Source organism: Anguilla anguilla, chromosome 12 (assembly GCF_013347855.1).
Source record: "Anguilla anguilla isolate fAngAng1 chromosome 12, fAngAng1.pri, whole genome shotgun sequence".
Lineage (NCBI taxonomy): Eukaryota > Metazoa > Chordata > Actinopteri > Anguilliformes > Anguillidae > Anguilla > Anguilla anguilla.
In genome coordinates, this window is record NC_049212.1 from 21,144,348 (window position 1) to 21,164,178 (window position 19,831).

General features: G+C 46.4%; 1 protein-coding gene and 1 long non-coding RNA gene across 2 annotated transcripts in view; one reads left to right on the forward strand and one right to left on the reverse strand.

The window, feature by feature from the left end:
* Window positions 1–19,831, forward strand: part of LOC118209711 (rho guanine nucleotide exchange factor 17-like) — an 84,568-nt gene that overhangs the window by 35,274 nt on the left and 29,463 nt on the right. The gene's annotated exons all lie outside the window — the stretch shown is intronic.
* Window positions 11,719–13,593, reverse strand: LOC118209712. The gene is made up of 2 exons (XR_004761752.1): window positions 12,969–13,593; window positions 11,719–12,283 (listed from the first exon to the last, which is right to left on the reverse strand). It is a non-coding gene; the product is annotated as an uncharacterized LOC118209712 (long non-coding RNA).

A 19,831-nucleotide genomic window follows, 5' to 3' on the forward strand; every position in this document is an offset into this window, starting at 1 on the left:
CTGTGTTTCACCCCTATCCAGAGACGTTTCCACAGCTTGCATGTTACATATAATCCATTTATGCAGCTGGATATTTACCAAAGCACTTAGAGATAGGTGACTTGCTGAAGGTTATAGTAGCTTCTCTTCTGTTTGTAAGCACGGTTTCCTTATCACTGCTCAACACTACAGACTCCGGGAGATAGGAGAGCCGTGTAAAGTGAAGGCATTAACAGGGCATTAGTTGGCAGCAGACGTGGAGATGGCAAAACAAAGTTCAGCATTGGAGAAATCCTCTCAAAGCGGAGAGGGAGCAGTGCGGGATCTCCTCTAAGCCCGAGGATATTGTGGTTTTGTGTTCGGTGTTTGTTTGGGTTTCCATCGCAGGTGCAGAGCTGCGTTCAGAGCTTCCCCTTTTCCTTTTTTTAAATTCCTGTGCTCCCCATACCCCCAACCCCACCACCACACCCCCATCTCCCCAAGCCCGCCTCTGTCACGATCCTCCGTCGGCTTTTACATAAACACCCGAGAGGCTAAAACGCGCGTGACAGTTTACCGGGCTCTCGGTTTCTTCAGAGCAGTTTAAAAAATGAGCAAGCAGCTAGTCCCCAAACAACCCTATCAGCTGCGTTGCAGCTAAACCTTTGATGGGGCTCATGATCGCCAGTTATTTAAAGCGCTTAATTTATAGGACTGGACATTTGCGGTTTGGGGAACAGAGAATGCGGGCACTTTTTTATTAGCTGCTAGTAGCTCAAATGTCAAGTAATGAAACAACCTAAAAGGCATGTAATGTCATGAGGTATCTTGTTTCTCTGTTCTTCATACTGCCGGCATTATGGGATGGAAGTTGGAGTGGGGCCAACTGTTTTCCGGCCTTAGCTGGTCACCCTTTTACGAAGAGGAATGTACAACATTTGCAGCCTTGTCCCAGCAAAATGAAACAAGCATCCCCTTAGACCCACTTGTTCCTGATCCTGGTGTGGTGCAAGAACCTACATCCACAGTCCCAGGGGTCACAACAAGGCCGGAGGTCACTGGGGTGGGGCTATCCAGAACCTTACCAAATACATAAAAAATGAATACGGGGTGTTCCAATCAGATGGCAAGGCCATGAGGAAACATATATGGTGGAGCCTGGAACTCCCTTTTAAATCAGTCTTTTTAGGGCCACCAGACCTTTTCTGTGAATTAAATTTGAATTTTTTTCCTTAAAAATTTTAAACGAATTTTTTTATCGTGCCACCTTAACACTGATTTACCTGACCCAGTCCTCAGCGTGTGTGAGGAACGAGAAGGAGCTCTCCCTCTTATTTCATTCATTAATCATCATGTGTTTGATTAATGAAATTCCTGCCTACAGTAGTGGGTTGATGCTCACATTTCTGGAGGGAAGTTTAGCCCCCTCCAATCTTAGTTTGACTGAATTCCATTAAGATGTTTCTGTGGCAACCGGTGTCACATAGCAACCAGTCCTCCAATGGCTGGGCAGAGCCATGTTGGAACTGACTGGAAGCATTGGCTTTGGAATGCAGGGAGGAGTGTGAGAAACGGAGCCAGTGAACCTTAACCTTGAAGGGTGCTTTTTTCTTAAGTAATGGACTCATTCTGTTTCTTTTTTTTTTAACAATCCTTGGCCCTCTGTCCCCAGCCCCACACAGAGACTGACTGTGGCTTTTAATAACATGAAAACAGTGAATCTGGAGGAGCCGCATAAATACAGTACTCCTACGTCCCCCTCTGCTCCTGTCTATCACCCCCCCTCCCCTTCCCATCTCATTCTCACCTCCCATCTTTGTGCTGCTTGTTAAAATAATGAGTCTGCAATTATTTGATTTGTGAGGGTGAAATTTTTAAGCAAGACTATGTCAGGTGAATTCTCTCTGCTATTTCATTACAGCCTTGGCCAAAATTGTTTTAAATTAATTTAATCTAATTGCTCATGGTTACAGAGCCCAGCAAGTAGAGGGGGGTGCTTCAATAGACGCTGAGTAAATCAGGATTAGGATTTGCCAAGCGGATTCAGTGAATGAAGGTTAGGCTTGGAGAAACAGGGGTGGGTGGTTGTGGTAGGGTGGGGAAAAAATATAAGATGTCATATGAAAGGTGGGGACAGTGTATTCTTACCTAAAGCAGCCTTGCCAAAGGTCGAACGAGTGATGTGAGAAATGACTGCTGGAAGGTCAGAGCTTTGAATGGCAGGATGGGTCACGGGATTGTGAGGACCCTGGAGGTGTGGGCCGGTCATATCTCTGCCCTGGGTGCTTGGCAGGCAGTCGCTCTCTTTCATCTTTATGGGCTCGTTTACTGTAAACTGTCATGTCATGTAATCTCCATCTTTCACACCTAATTAAAATCCCCATTCAACACATGAAAGTCCCCCCACCCATGTTGTAACCACGGTTTCTTTTCCTACTCTTTTGGAGTTGGAAAATAAAAGGTGCCTTCCCTTTTCTAACCGCTTATGTTTTCCCTTCTTTGCATGATGATCCGGGTAAGTTTTTTTGGGAGGGGAGGCCTCGATGACATCTATCCTTCCTACACCCTCTCGGGGTCCCAGGTGTGTGTTTTACTTTGTAAACTCCGTAGCGGAGCGGTGCTCAAGAGCGTAGCTGCCCAGGTGTGGGAGTCTTTGCCCCGCCCTCCTCTCTCCGGCTCTCTCCCAAATCCCCTTTGTCTCTTGCCCAGATCTCTGCCTGGGCTGTGGAAATTGTGTTCCTAAAACAAACACGGGAGGGTGATGGTAGTTTTAGATTTCTCAGAACCGCTGCTGCGTCTCCACATTGATGCGCACCTCTCTTATAAACCCCCTTTGATCTCTCCCCCCCTCCAGACTAACTGAAACGCTTTCTGAAAAAAAGCCTTTATAAGGTCTTGCTTTGTTCTGCTGCACTGCTGTGTCATAGGGTGATTTATCGATGTTAGCCCCATACGCTCTTTAAAGAGAAATCACGACATTTAAGCGAGCCCAGATAGGTAACTTTGTTTTTCGGGCGATCCCATCTCCTTGCTATCTATCCCCTGTTTTGCAATGAGTTAACAGATAGGTCTGAAGGCCGAGGCGTGGCCATAGGGGTAGGAGAGCTCTGTGGACATTATTTAACCTGACGCATCGGTACAGCGGTGATGCACGCTACCTGGTAGTTTCGCAATGACGTGTTATTTTAATTGGAGCTTCCCGTGCGGCGAATAAGGGCGAGTAGCGTGCGGGGAACGTGTTTTCGGGGCCTGCGAGCAGCTAGACACACGCCCAAACGCAAAACCAAAGAGGGTGTCGTGACGGAATAGCTGGCGTCTGTGAATCGGGATGTACTCTGAAATGAAGCACCTCTTTCTTTCGTTTAGTTTTTTTTTTTTTTTGAAAGAATGAAAAACAGCCACAGCTCTCTCTTGGCTAACTCGGAGGAATGCACACACAAGCGTCTCACTCCCACCTTGCCGTGCCAGCAGCCCCTTCCAGCCACGGCACGGCATTAAGATCCGTTTAAGACTTTGAAATGGCATCAGTCGCAGCCATGTAATCCCTAATGATCCTCCACCTTCGAACTCCGGAATGTGGGTTTGTGGTCTTCTTTTACTCCAACACGGAGAAAGAAGCACCTTTTGTTTTGGATACACTGCAAAACACAACAATGCACCATCAATCCTGTCTGTTTTACTGCCACGTCTTTCTCTCTTCTTCCCTCTCTCTTTTCTTTTTTATTTTTGATTTCTCTACTTCCAATACCATAAACATCTTCTGAATGCATTCAGTCTTACTGGGGGCCCATTGGTTATCAAGGTAGCAGGAAAAATCATCTGGAACAATCTGTTATTTTTAATTGGTGACCGCACATCATATTTACTCTGGCTCGCACTTCTGCTAGGCCTGGACAACTGGCCTGCATATGCTGACAAGGCAAGTAGTCCAGTTGTTAGGGGCACTGACTGATGCGGACAGTGGAATGGCAGGTGCGCCACCAGTCTTGTGGATGTCATATGGTGGCTGCACAGGGTGTCAGTCAATCACCAGTCTGCTGGAGAATTATGGGTAATTCCCTGCCACCAGTAGGGGTGACTCGGCTTCATAATGATTAGGCACAAGTCAGCCATCTTGATCAGTCCAGAATTTCTCCTGTTCCCTCTAAAAGAGACCCGAAACCAGGCCAATTTATCAGTCACCAGTTTAGAGCCGCGCAAATACTCTTGCCATTACGTTCAGAGATTTGGCCGTTTTCATTCCAGAACCAAAGAGTGGTTGTTGGCAGAGCATTTGAGGAAAAACAGGAGCGGAAGAGAAAAAAAAAGTAGGTTTATTAGGGCTTATTAAAAGCCTACGAGTAGAGGCAATTAGTAAAACTCAGGATTGAACCTGTTTGTAATTTGGTGCTTAAGCTTTTAAACGCTTCAAGGAGATTTGTTAGCTGTTGGAGCACAAGCAAGATCTTTGAGGAGCTCCTCACTATGTGGACTCATTGCACTTTGTGGACTCATTAGTGTGCAGACTTGAAGATTTCAGTCCCTGATCTCTTCCGTCTCACTACAGTCCAAACGTCAGTGTTAAGACAGAGTGCGTAATGCTGTCACGAAACCAGCTGAGCCATGGGGGGGACACATGAGGTGTGGGTTTATGTGGACTATAGCAAATAGGAAAAGCAGGACCCCCCCAGCATGTTTCTATGGGTACGTTCTGATTGGACATGCGCAGGTTCTGAGCAGTCAGGCCTGAAGGGCATGTTGATGGACCCAGGTTGAAAGCAGGCGGGGTCACACTTTTAGTCCATTGACATGACTGGCAGAATCCTATAAGTTGTACTCTGCAGTAGCCCAGCTTAAGTGCATGTCCTGTGGAGGGAGGTTTGTATGTCTCTCTTTGCCTACAAAGGTTACAGCGATGCCAGGATTGCCACAGCGGTCCAGAGAGAAATGAAAAACGATGGCGTCGGAGGGGAAGGGGGGGGGGGGGGGGGGCAACATTCCCCCCTGTGTTATTTGTACATTCCTAAAAATAGCCCACCATTTTTCTTGAGGAGGAGAGAGAACCTCGGCAGGAATTTCCGTTCTGGAGTTTGCTTTTAAATCCAGGGTTAGCTGTTTTGCTAGCATTAACACCGAAGAAAAACTGTTTGGGGGCGGGCGGGTGGGGGCTTTGGGGGAGGAGCAAGTAAAGTGTTTGTGCACACCTCTCGACTACCTTGCTACTGAAAACTTCACACACCTACCCGTTTGTATTTTTGCATGTTTTTAAGATTTGCCTCATCTGTTTCTGTCTGATGCTAGACTGATGCTACTGCAGAGGCAGACAGGAAGTGTTCAGCTCAGGGATGTGCTCAAAAGCTGAGCAATAAATCAGCTTGATCTTAAATGAGTGCTAATTTTACTGGAGTTAGTGCTCCCACTAGGCCTGGGATTTTTTCTTTCAGTCCTATCTGACAACCAGCTCCATTCCTGCAGTCCTATGGTGCGTACTCGTTTGTCGTACCTCTCTTTGTATAATGGGCTCCTGAAAAGTGACACTCCCCCCCATCAGCACAGACGAGTCCTTTTTATATGAAATTTATTGGAGTGGATAGATTTGGTTTCAGCTCCACTGTTTATTTTTGTAGGTGTATTTCCAGGTGCACCTCATTCACCGCCAGTGTGCATGGGTGCGCCTCACCTCCCCCCACCTCCCAAACCCCAGGTCACCGGAGACATCTTGGGCGCATGTGTTTCTTGTAAAAGTGGGGAGCCCTGAGAAGGTTGCACAAACAGGGCGTGGCCAGACCTGGAGGGATTTACTGCACTGGACTCCACAGTACCAGGGTTCCTGGGAGATAATCCAGCTGTGAACCTCCTCCCTTTACTATACTTACTATAATTTTAACTGACTTTTTAACCTTGCACTATAGCGCTATGTTGTTACAGTCAGGTATTAAGGGGCAGTCGGTTTTTGAAGCGAGTGGTCTGCTTTACATTTCCTTTTTCAGGTAAAAAAAAAGAATGAAGAACTTCACCCAAATGTTAAGTTGTAGAGTCACTTATTAGCATGTGGTATTGTGACATGGTTGCCAGTGTCATTCCAGTTCCTACTCTCTGTGCTCACTCACTTTCTTCTGTTTTTGTGGAGAAAATGTAAAATCTGTTTAATTGTTAAGTTAAAGACAAACATTGATGGACTCCAGGCTTCTGTCTGTCTCATCCACTATGTTGACAACAAGGAGACTGGCAGTATCTTGGGAATCTCATACCCAGGCTCACAGGAGCCCCCTGGTGGTGAGGTTTGCTATCATCATTTTCTGGTGATTTACTTCTTTTTTTTTCTTTTTTTTTGATCCAAAAAAACCTGCCAGCTGGTGGCTGTGTAGTTTTTGAAAAGCCTTCATTAAAATGGCAGTGAGCAGCAGTATGCGTGGAGGCCCCGCAGCCAGGTCATTCCTTGAATGGGTGCCACAGGGATGTTGGCCTTAACGCAGGGTTGAGTGGGTGCTGGCGCTCGGTGGATGACGCTGAATGAAAACTGTACGGTGCCCAGGGCAGTGGCATAGAATCGGCAAATGAAAATTAAATCCACCGAAAACTGAACATTTATGAGTAAAGAGAAGAGCCAGGAGACAACAAACACAATACTGATTCACTTACTGCCATCTCTCTCTCTCTCTCTCTCTCACACACACACACACACACACACACACACTCCAGCCTTTCCACTCTGTGGCTGCAGTTCAGGGACAGGGCCAGGGAATGCGTCTCCTACAGAAGGGAAATATTTTTGGAAAGCCAGTGGCCTGTGGCGGTGCTGTTTTGGTGGGGTTGTTTTCCTTAATTGCGCGGGAGAAGCCTTCCCATCGTCATGGCAATGGCTGAGCTGTCTGCACACATGGGGAAAGCTGTCTGGGGCTGGGGGGCAGCTGAGGAAGGGAGCATGTGAGAGGGAGAGAGGCAGAGCCGTAGAGAGAGGAGTACAGGTAGCAAGAGAGACTGGGGAGCGAATGAGAGAGAGAGTTTTGTGAAGTGATGGAGACAAGGAAGATGCGGATACTGTGCGAAAGAATGACAAAGACAGAAAGTGTGTAACAGAGAGAGGGGAGTGAGGTTGTGTGAGAGCAAAGGATGGAAAGAGAGGGAATGTGAAAGAGAGAAGAGGGGCAGTGTTTCAGCAGTGTGTGATGAGAATATCATCTTGGGCATAGTTTTCACTCAGAAGTTCTCCTCTCTGTTTATGATAGCTTGCCCTTTGACATGGATATCTTGAAAGCCTAAACTTTAAACAATTTGAATGGATTTTCAAATGCCCTTGGTCCAGGACCACTTTATGCAACCCCAGGCCTTACCGTATCTTATTTGGGGAAAAACTGAACCTTATCCAGGAGCATTTCAGGGAGTGCAGCATTTTGGCCTGTTCCCCTTATTTGGCCGGTTGTTCTTTGGAGCCGAGTTTCATGTTTTATGTTTAATGTTTAATCATGGCGCTCCTGGAGGCCTTTAGTGTAATTACGTACTTCCCCACCTCTCTCTCTCTCTCTGTTTCTTTCCCTCGCTCCTTCCCTGAGACGTTGCTGGACCCGTAACCTTGACCTCACTTGTTCCAGTAAAACTACAGCTGTGAAAATACGTAATCTATAAATGTGGCAGTCACACATTATACTGAATGTGTACACACACTCTATATCGCATGCTTTCTCTCCCTCTACCCTACGCACTCCCTGTACACACTGTCACATATGGGTAAACACATGCATTCTTTCATTCTGTCAGACGCACGCACATGCACACGCACGCACATGCATGCATGCACACACGCATACACGTATGCATGCGCATGCACGCACGCACACATGCACACACACAAACACACACACACTCACGCACTCACTCACCCTCTCTCTCTCTTTTTCTCTCGCTCTTTCTAAATCAGTTCTTTTCGACCCCCACATAGTATCACAGCTGGGGGTTTCCTCTTCTGGAGAAAGTTCTCGGAAACATGGGGCGTCTATTACTGTTGATAGCGGACACGCACCTGACAAGCACTCTTTGTACTTTCTCTCTTTCTCCCTCCCTCCCTCTCCCCCTCTCCCCCTCTCACACTCTCTCTCTCTCTCTCTCTCCCTCCCTCCCGTCATATACAGAAGAATCTATATGTTGATTGACAGTGAGGAGAGAGGCCATTACAACCTGACATGCAGGTGTTCACAAACAGTCCAAGGCACAGGGTGACTGCCACCCACTGATGTACATTAACTTTTAAAACGTGATTTGCATGTTAGACAGACATATACACCTGCACAGAAAGCTGCAGTCATAAAATAAATCTCTGAGCCTTCCACATGGTGTTTTAGGGGCTAAAATGAGCTGCAGACCATCTAAACCCCAGCAGATCCCGTACAGGCATCTTTATATGGACAAGGTTTATAAGCAGTAAAACCTCAGGCATATCTGGCCCAGGCTGGGAGGAAATGTGAAGCCTTTAAAACCATCTCCATAGCCATTCACTGGCTCTTCATTTCCACTTTTAATTTGTTATATTTGCCTTTAAGAAAATGAACTTTGCAAATCGTGTGCTATAAGCATGCCTCATACTATTAGAATGCAAGATTCTTGTAATCGGTCTGGTTCTAATGCATATGGACTTATGATTCCTACATTTGTGTACTCGTGCTTTTTTTACTTGTGTTTGTGTCATTCTTAAAATCAGCATGATTGTGTTATAAACCTTGTGTAGGTAGAATGCAGCTTTGTGTTTTATACACACATGTTTTGCATTTTTAGAGTAGTGAGACTATTGCTTTGATTCACTTGGTTAACCTTGTTCATTCTCAGTCATCTCCTCCCTGTTCCCTCATATTTCAGAAGAGGACTGTCTGTCCTCTGTAATGGTGAGAGTAATACTTAACAGGCACTTGAGAGTAGGATGCAGCCCTCGGTGACAGGCCTGTGTTCTTCCTGGTTTTCTGAACTGGTTTGCTCTTCTTCAGCAGACTCAGGTGGTTGTAAGTTACGTAGAAGACCATCAGAAGGTCCGGGTCCAGTGCAGTACCAAGCCAAACAGGCTCTCCTGAGGTGTTTTTGCCATGCCGGTAAATCTGGGTCAGGTATTGTCTGCAGGTGTGCATGGCAGTGACCGGCATTTTGCACCTGTCCGTTTATCCCCATTTCCTGAGACAATCTCACCCCCCTCTCCCCAGCTGCCAGGCAACCAGTCTGTATATCTGACCTCTTTCTGACCAGAGGAAGCAGGTAGATAATTAACAGGAAGTGGCAAGCCTGGTTCCTTGCTGTGTTTTGTTGCCTAGGAGACGGTTGGGTTGTGGTATCAGTTGGCTTGTTGGCCATGTTAAGGCTACCTGTGAGGACAACAGACTGACCACGTGCTTCCTTTACAGGGTTTGGTTTAGGACCTCGGTGTGGCCCTTTACATTTCTGCCATTTCTGGCATTTCCAGTATTATCCGTTAAAACAGATGCTCTGTTAAGGCTTTGTTCTGTTCTGTTTGTTCCCTGTCCATGGAATGATTTTTATGTTCTGCCAATCATATTGTACTATATTGGCTCATTGTCCTGTGTATTTTCAGCTTTGCATGCACACACGTTGGGGATGGGAGCCAAGCTTTCTTCCAAATATCTTACAAAGCACTTCTTAGTCCCCTTTTGTATCCTTGGACTAAATGCGAAATCCACATGATCTTGTTTATAATATATCTTGCCTTTTACTTTCTTGATGTCCTCTTCTCCCCTCCACCTCCTCTTCTCCTCCTTACCTACTTTCCCCTCTCCTCCTGGCCCCTTAAATCTCAGCCGGTAGACAGCTGACGGCACTGCGCCTCCTGACAAGTACTTCCCAGGTCGTGACCCTAGTGATTTACTGGCCCTCAATAGGTTCGGCAGGCAGAGCATTGTCTCAGAGAGGTGAACAAACGGCATGGAGGAAAATTAAATGGAGCGAAGGAGGAGGAGGGAGAGAGAGACCGAGAGGGACTGAAACAAACCTTTACATATCCATCCATTACTCCAGTTATTCCACATTCAGTGCAGTCTCTTCACAGCCTTGTTGAACCTTGGCATGACTGCTTCACTCCTGGAGTCACACATTAAATATGGGGGGTGTGGGTGACAGAGGGAGATGGACTGGGGCTTTTTTGTGGTGTGTGAGGAGAGTACAGACAGCCAGGTTTGTGAGTAGAGAGGAGAAGGATGGATGTGTTGGGGCAGGGGAGGGGAGAAGGATGAATGTGTTGGGATAAGACAGGCGAGAGGGGAGAAGGATGAATGTGTTGGGATAAGACAGGCGAGAGGGGAAAAGGATGAATGTGTTGGGATAAGACAGGAGAGGGGGAGAAGGATGAAGAAAACTAAATGAGTGTGGTTCAGGGGTGAGACACGTGTGCTGGCAGATTCCCTGCGTCCATCACAAGCAGTCTGCTGCGGCGTAAGAGATGTGTGTGCTTACCAGAGCAGAAACCAACGAGCCTGTGATGTGGGAAAAGAGCATTTCCTTTTCTACAGAAGGGCACAAGAGAGAGAATAACTGAGATACACAGAGATTTATTATTTAAAAAATATGTTCACAGAAACAGAAATTTACGAACATTATTAAAGCAACTTATACAAATATTTAAATAAGCTTAAACAGAAAGGCAAAATTTGTGATGGCTTTGTCTTCTCGACACTTTCACCCTTTGATGCCGCGGCTGCAGGTGTCTTCCCTTTGATGTTGGTCGAAGCACCGCGTGGAGGCCCCACACACGCTTCTCATGCGTCAGTGCGTCCCAATCGGGGGGCGCGCACAGGCCCCGGGGGCCCACTGGTCTGCGTTTTGCAACATCCTGCCACCATGGCAACAGGGATGAAAGTGTCCTATTTCTCTCCCTGATTTACCTCTTTCTCTTCTCTGATCTTCCGTGAGGCATAGGGCCAGGCAATAGAAATAGCATCACTAGAATGGGCGTGTTTGGCTGAGCTGGACACGGTCGATATCATGCTGAGCTGTGCATCTCAAACACATGGGCTCCCATGTGGTAGAGACTTCATCATCTGAAATGCTCAGAACCTGAGAAAAACGTGAATTACATTACGACTGGATTGTATTATTGTGCATCGCATTGCATCTTTCATTGTAACCCCGCAGACTTGATTACAGGGTCTATGCTTGCAGTTTTAATCTATTCATTACAGTAAGGAAGTGGGTGCTATATATGAATAGCTGTCTGCCAGTGGTTTCCTTGAAAATTCCAAGTGCATGACACTAGCTAATGTTAGCAGTTGTTGTTTTTTAAAGTTTTGTTTCAGGGATTGGCTCTCATGATCTTATATGGGTTTGGGTTTCATAATGTTCTTGTCATGCGAGTTAATCGCTCTCATATAGAACCACCCCACCATGGAGAAGCAGAGGGGTGTGAGGTACCATTTAGGATTAAAACCTAAAATCAATTTAATTATCTGCACTGCCTCACAGCCAGCTGACTACAGCAAGCACAATGCAGACCAATCTACCCCCCGTAGCTCTATAATTTCAGGAAAACATTCCTCTAATTATATCAAGTTGAATGGGAGTTTCTCTCTAAACTCCACTCAATGGAAGTTTCTCTCATTCAGGTACCACAGGGTTGGCTTGCCTTCCTGCTTTATGAATGGTTCACATAGTCAAGTAGCTACTTCTTGAACCAAACAAATCGAACAAAACCAAGGTTTATTTTTCTTTGATGTCAGTCTTGCGTTATAATGTCGATTTTGCCAGGCAGAAAACAGAGGAGCCGCAGATTCATTCTGAATGAGCAGCTCCATGGTGATAACACCTACCTCCCTCCATAACTGACTGGAATAGCACACTGACTCTAAAGAAAGAATTTTTTTTTCCTCTGTTAAAGAGGTTTAACTCTATCCTGAGACAAGACATGAATGCAACAACAGGAAACTCCTGAATAATGCATACCTTTCTGCTTAATGGCAGCTTTATGGACAGTGGTCTGGACTTCTAAAAGGAATAGGAAATGGAAATTCCTTGTAATGCTCCAATGTAACATTGCTTGTGGCAAATTAGCGACAAAACTGGCGGTTCCATGTTGTTTTTACTTAGCTACATATATATTGTTCTACACAAAAATAGTAAAAGGATGATGTACAGGGAATGCATACTACCATTGTCTGAGGACTTTTAGAAGAGAGAAGTAACTGTTATGAAAATACAGGGAAATAAAAACATGCGCATGCATTATACTGTTTTAGTGTGTCTGTCGATCACTCTGTTCTACTTCCACAGTTCCACATGAACAACATGAAAGCCACAGCAAAACCTTGTTAATAATGCATACCTGGTTTCTTGGTGATTGTGGATTAGCTCTGCAGCATTACTAATTGTACAAAAGGAAGAAATGCAGATGTTGGTGTCTGTATTCCTGACCACGGTAAAGACCTTAGCTCTTACAGCAGTCACCTGAATGCTAGGATTGATACTTGCATGAAAAATAGTATAATGTTTATACTTTTAATACCTTGAATATAGACAGAAAGATAAAGGGCATGTAATGAGCTTAAAGATATTTTTTTAAACTGCAGTGACAAATGGCATAAAGCAGTAGCATTGTTAAGTAGAACAGATATGCTCTGCCTCTCTTACTGCCAGTGCTCACGATTTCATAATGTTGTGTGGACATCAGTCAAAAGCAAAATGGATGCCCCTGGACCAACTGTATTGTGGCATTCATAAAACCTTCATCCTGCAGTTTTTCTTCACAAAGTGACTGCTAGCTGCAGACTGCTAGTTTATTCTGGGCCTTGATCTCCTCGTGGAGTTCACTCTGGATGGAAAGTGCCAGCAGGGAGGACAGCCATCGTTGGCAGACTCATTCCAGCCGGCTCTTAATGCGGTTGCGTGTGGAGCAGGTGTTCGCCACTGTCATAGTCAGTGAATGGAAACCCTGGGGAAGACTCCCAGTGCAGCCTGTGGCCTGTAAGTGATGTAGCAAGGCCCTGGCAGTCTGGCCAAGAGTAGATCGCAAGGCGGCCCTCCCTGAGCTGCAGTAAGTTCTTGCCTACCTCTCATCAGAGTTTAGCAGTTAGCATTCCTCGACCTCCACCTTCCCTGTCGGTAATGAGCTTGTTTGGGTAGAGCAGTGTGAGGAAGGGGGGTCCTCCAGGTCATTGAAGCGGACCTTCTCCTGTATGCTGTCTGTGATATTCCAGCGTACGGCCCAGAAGTAGGGCTGCGCATCTCCTCCACTCCCCGCAGCCACTGTCTCTGGGAGGGACTTCTTATCATCTCCCCTCTGCCTCCCCCTGCTGCTTCCTGTAGTTGCCCCTCCCCCCTTCTCTGTGCAGGGCTTACCTTCACTGAGAGAACATTCGCAAAGGTGTTTGCCACTCTCACCAGTGCAGGCCATCTTCATTAGCTGTGGCCACGCCTCTGCCTCCTCCCACTAGGCCCAGTTCTGATCCTTCCACGATGCAGTCAATTAAGCTTGTTGAGAGAGAAGCTGCAGTAGTCTTGAGTGTTTGCTTGTAGTGTTTGTTCATTTTCAAAGGCCAGTGTATGTTCTCTCGGCACCTCTTAAAAGAGCAGTCGGAACTCTTGTGTTTTGGGTCTTCCCAGTGTTCTGGGCTCTGCGGCTCTGCTTTTGTCTACGCGTGCGTCGAGCGGGCATGTGTTCAGCCGGCTGACTCGGCGGAGTGCCGCCTCTCTGTTGCCGTGGAGACCCACTCCCCCCTCCTCTTCCCCTTCCCCTGGCCCTGCAGTGCAGCGTTGGTGTCGGCTGCCTGAGTGGCTCGCTCTGCCTGGGATCAGGATCTGCTATCGATTGGTTGAGTCTGGCTGGCTGGCTGGAGCCTCTTCCCCAGCTCACTGCTTCTCATTACAGACTGTGCATCAGTCGCAGCAGTACCTGGCGGAGACGGCGCAGGCATCAGGAGGCTGCTCAGGGGAACAGGAGGAAAGCGCGCCTGGAGCCCCGGAGAGGAGCACATTCGCTCCCCCAGACAGCCTCAGAGATTTGAGGCAGGGGGGTGGGGGGTGGAAGGCTGACGAGTGGAAGCGGAACCATTATTGGATTTGGTGGCGGTGGCGGGGGGTTGACGGGGAGGGTCGGCGGGGGACGGTCGGGGCTGATTTTCCGCGGGGGGCACGCGTGTCGGGCGACACACTGGGCGCGTCCCGCATGCTGCAGATGGTGCGGACCCTCGCTCAGTTCACCATCGCTCTGGAGGAGATGCAGGAGAACGGCGAGAGCGCGAGCGATGACGGGGGCGTGGGGGAGGAGCCGCAGGACAGGGTCGCCGCCGAGGCCAACGGGAACCCCGCGACCGCCGGCGAGGTAGTGCGCGCTGTCCGTGTTTCCGTCTGGTTTGTCTTTTCTTTCTGTCCGTCTCTGCCCCTCCTCGGGGTTTCCCAACCAAAACATTCTGTGTCATTCTGTGGCAGGGCCCAATCTTACAATTTCCGTTGAGAAGGACTGTGTGTGCAGGAGACATCTAGGTATGAAAGGAGAAAGAACCACCTCTGTGTCCACCGTCGAGAGATGAGTGTTGTTTCAGCTGTGGTAAATAAACATACAGAGACCTGTGACGGAAGGAGGAATGGGTGGAAGGTGTGATGTAGGTGTGCAGGCTGTTGTTCTTGTTTCTTATTTGGTCCTTCAGAGATGTTTCAGCACCATGTGGAGATGTCACCACTGACACGCTGTAGCATGGTGAGCCTCCTGTACAGTCAGGACTTTGACTAACGAGAAAGCGCTACTCTCTCTCCCCTCATCTCCTGGAGACTCCTTAGAGTCTCTTACCAGGGTGCAGGTTACCTCTGAATGGTCATTTGCTTAATTGAATTAGGCTGGGCAGCACACGGCTGTGAATGTGTTCATTCATCTATCACTCTTTTCCCCCACCCTGCCACAGGAACACTCTCCCCATCCCTCCGTTTCTTTAAACAGTGTCATTAAGCTGCGCAGGGCACTGTTGTTAGGGAGACGTCTGAAAGCCGTGTGCCCTTTCTGCGTATGGAGGGAAGGTGCATGCAGAGCGGTCGTCTCATCGGCATTGCTGCGTAGCCGTGTTGTGTGGTTATATTTTTGTCGGTGCGTGTGCATGCGAACCTGACACTGAAAGCACTGCTGCCATGGGCGACGGGCAGCTGGGCGGGTGCAGTGTCTGTGCGTTCCTCGGCGTCACCGTGACCCTGGACACAGACTGTAATCTCCGCTAATCTTTCCGTGTCTGCTGAGGAAGACCCAGGGATGAAGGGGCAGGTCCCTGCTCTGTCAGTAAGAGCATTAACTCTGCAGAGCGCGGCGGGCAGCGATTACCGCTGTCTTCCTTCACACCCAGCAACAAGTGCGCTTCTGCTTGGCAGTCGGGCAGGGGGGTGAGGGGTGGGGTGTGACGATGCTGTGACGACTCCTGTCACAGACGCTCTGAGAACAGACACCACCCCCCCCCCCCATGTCTTCCTCTATGTCTGTTCTCTTATAGCAGTATTGTCTTTTTTTCTCCCGCTCAAAAGAGCAAAATCTTGTGGCTGTGGATTTGGAGGAGGGCAATTTGTGGGAAATGCAGTATGAGGTGTTGTTTCTATCTGCCTTTCCCATTTATTGTGTGAACAAGTACATCATGACAGTTGTGAGATCCTGTAGCATTTGTGCATTCAAATCTACTTGAATGTTTGATGCTCTTGAATTGATGCTCTTGAATGTTTGACGCTCTTGAATGTTTTTGAGAAAATAATAGCAAATGTTATTTGGTCTCAACTGAGTGCATGACCTCTTTCTTCTTGGATCAGGTTCCATTTGTCAGTGCTGTACCTCAGCCAGAGTGCTTTTATTGTTTTGAAATGATATTGGTCACCTCAGTCTCCCCAGCAGCACAGGGACAGATCCAAATGGTGGACATTGTTGCTTTGTTACATCATCGTTAGGTTATCGTGTGAGTTTGCAGTGTGAGCACAGCTCATATGCTGGTGAAAATAGCAGTTTCTCGTGCCTGGAATGCTTCGGGGATTTTCTGTGTTTGCTTTGGTCTCCTGAGAATCGGCCCAATGTCGGGAAATCCAGGCATGCAGAGGAATGTAGGATGAAATAACAGGGGTGCCCAGTTCCGTTTGCTATTGCCAGGCATTGTGGTCGTGCACGCATCGGCATGGGACCCAGTGGGCATTAGCCATTCTGCCCATTTACACCCAGCACGACGTGCATTCCCTGCTATGGCTACAATGGGTTAATCATGTGTGGTGGACAAGTGTGTGTGCATGCATGTGAGTGTGTGTCAGTGTGCGTTTGTGTGCGTGTGTGTGGTTGGGGGCAGTGGAGAGTCCACTATTGATTGTTATTGAGTGTGTGCTACAGTTTCTCTCACACACACACACAAACCCACACACAAAAAAACACTGTCTGCCCTCGCTGTGGCACTGTTAGTCTTGCATAATCTTGACAGATGCCTATGGTGTAATGGCCGATCGTGTTTCCAACCACAGCCGCGAATCCCTCCTGCGGGGAGTCCGGAGTGAATCAGGCAACACAACAGATTTCTCTGCAGTGTGGGTGGGCTACCAGGGAGAGGAGGAGGAGGAGTGAGTTGGGGGGGGGGGGTGTTATGAGTACAGGCACTGTTGCTGCAGTGCCGTTGTCAGGGTCTGTCACCGAAAGAAAGCGTCAGGGCCGGGGGTGGATGACAACGTGAAGTAAGGGTGGGTGGAGGAACTCTCGGACGCAGGTGCTAGGCAACTAGCCTCTGTATTTTTGATCAGTTTACCTTCTCTTCTTTTTGCTCTCCCAGCCTTCCTTTACTGCCGGGGCATTATTTTCTGCCCAAAGCAGTGCTGACATGCCTGATATGTCGCACTGCTCATATATTCAACCCAGTCTGTAGTGCCATTTGCTGATGGTTTAGCTGCTTTCGGACTATCAAATAGCCATTTGTGCTTTTTCTTTTCTAGAAAGCTGATGTCTGTGTAATTGTATTTGTAATATAATTGGTCAATTCTGTGAACGGGGCTATGCCGTACTAGATCAGAAACATTGACAGACTGATAGTTGCTGATGGTTTTTGTTTCCAAATCCAGCGTGTCTGTCCAGTGACGCGCAAAGCTACCGTGAGTAGGTATTGTAAACATTGGCAAGGTTTCTCACCAACTTGAGCACGCAGCCAGCATTTTTGCATTTAAAGGGAAATTAGATCTCTATCAGTCTCATAAGAGAGAGAACAATGGGATATGATCTAATCCACTCCCAACCCTGCAGCCAAAACATCAAAAACAGAAAAATCCCACTGTGCATGCTTGGAATACCTTGTCATTTAGTCCTATTGGTGCGAAAAATTGAGTCGTTTTTGAATAGGCCCAGGTCTGGATGGCATTTCAGATGGAACACTTTTGCTGCTCAGACACTCTCATAATGGAAAGATTGCACAAACAGCCAATTCTGTGGTGTACAGGTGAGAGTGCTGGCCTCAGCCTGAAGTCTGTTCAGATCCCAGATGAGACACTGCTGTTCTGCATAAAGGGTAATATTTGATATTGAATTTCCCTTCTAAAATGGTCATCAGTTTTCTAGGAAAATGCATTTAGAATATTGATGTAATGCTTGCTGTGCCAACATTAAACATGTTTTGAGGAGCATACTTGAGTAGTGATCTGTAGCATTTGGGGGGTGATGTATTTGCCAAAATCTTGAACTTGGGCATTGAGAATATGATGTATTGTAAGATGAATGGGAAGATAAATATGATATCAATTGTGTTTGCTGCTCTTTGGGGGGTAGTTTGAATTTGATCAGAGCAGGTTATATAACAGGGAAAAACACGTGTGAGGTCCTCTTCCTCAGCTTCAATCTCTTGTATCTTAATGATCTAGGCCCTCTCAGCCCAACAGGAAAAGCACCAGATTCACTGTAGTTACCACAGCCTCCCATCTAAATGGGCAAACAGTTAAATGCTTGGCTTTAAACCCAATCCACAGCAGTTATTTGTGAAAAACAGCTGCCCTAACCATTTAGCCATGCTTGTGATGTGTGTGACCTTTCATTTCAATCCTGCATTTGTCCATAGTGCTGATAAAGTTGCAATTCTCTACGCATTACCTCAGTGAAACAATTGCCATTGACATTCTTCCTGTTACAGCTCTTATGTTTGTGACTTTATGGGGACCTTTCTCAGAATGACCATAATCCAATATGAACTCATTGAAAAGACAAAAGAACAAGCTTTCTTGTCTGGGAAAAGGCCTCTTTCATTCACTGGGCTACCGTCCATTGAGAAAAGAGTAGCACACTTTCCGTGTTCTTTACCTAAAAGGTACCCTGCAAACGTTAGTCAGCTCTGTGCTGCTGTATCAAGGCAATAAACTCAAATATCAATTCCTGTAAGGTACTTGGGTTAAAAGAAAAACTGGAAAATGTGCTTAATTTTCTTATCATCATTATAGCGTTTCACATCAGTTGGACAAAACCGTGCTTTGGAGAAGAGTAAGCCACAGGGCATTCAAAAAATTAGACACGTTTTAATTTTTCCATGGTGCTTCTACTTATCAGTAATAACCTGTTGTTAGCTAGCCACCATGAATTTAGATTAATTGCTTTCATTGAATTAATCAACGAGTAATGGAAAGGTTTAATGGGATCTCAATGGCAGATGGATTTTTGTTTCCTGTCTTTGTGGAGGAAGGTTTTTTTATTTTTTATTTCATTAATCATATGAAAAAGGCTCATATGCGGTGTTTCTCCCAAAATGACTGGCTGCAGTAGTCATCATATTTACTTGTAATATGAAGGCTTACCCCAGAGCACCTGGCAAATAAAGAGAAAAGGTTTTCCATCTTACAGCTCTTTGTTTCACATTTACAGTGAACGGCAGGGGCTTTAATAAAATAATATTTGGGGGTTCTTGCCTCCAAAACAAGGTTTTTGTGTCTCAGAATGAGAATCTGGCTTTGTGTAAGTGTATTATGTCTTCACGCGTAAGGGGGCACCAAGTTCAACAAGTTTCGAAACACCAATTATTCTTCCTCCCATTTACCCGATCAGCCTTTGTCTTGTCTTGGTCGTGTGTACGTGTCGGTCTGTCATTGATTACCTGTTATTTTCATATGGGGGTTTGCTCATATGGGAGCTTTATTCAATATGAGTATAATTAGAATGTTCTTGTGTTTTTGTCATTGCCATTGTTTTTGACTGAATTCTGAAACATTATCTGTGAACCTGATAATTTGTGGGCTATGCAGTGGGACTTGGTCCAGATAGCTGACCAACCTATGACAGACATTACTCAATTACTGATGCTGATAGAACCATTTAGATAATGTGAAAATTAGTTTAGTCAAAGTAGTGCTGATGGCTTGCTAATTAAGTTTTAAAACATGCTATTTTGATTATCATCTTTAGTGTTTTTTATACAGAACTGAAAAATGTATGTTATGTGTGTTAGGGAGCTAATCAACAAATGGTTTTATTGTAAGGCTGATCAGATTAGACATTGAAATGTTTGAACTGTGTACATGTTGAAATTATTTTCCTAGTGCACAAACTTTGGACTGTGAGTCTTATCTGTAGACTTCAAGGTAAATTTCAGACCAGGATGGCTTCATCTGTCATCTACCCTCAGAGAAGCAATCAATACGTGAAGGTAGAGACTTCTCATATAGAGGGGAGTTGGAGTCTTTACATTACATTACATTACAGGCATTTGGCAGACGCTCTTATCCAGAGCGATGTACAACAAAGTGTATAACCATAACCAGGAACGAGTATGACGAAAACCCTAGAGAGAAGTACCGGTCCAAGTGCAGGGAACAACCGCATAGTTCAACTTGGACCCTGAAGGTTAAACTGTTTAACACTAACACAAACGAGAACAGCAACAACGCAGTCTATGCAAAAATACAAGTAGTAGTTAAGACAGGTGCATTAACTAAGTCACCTACAAAA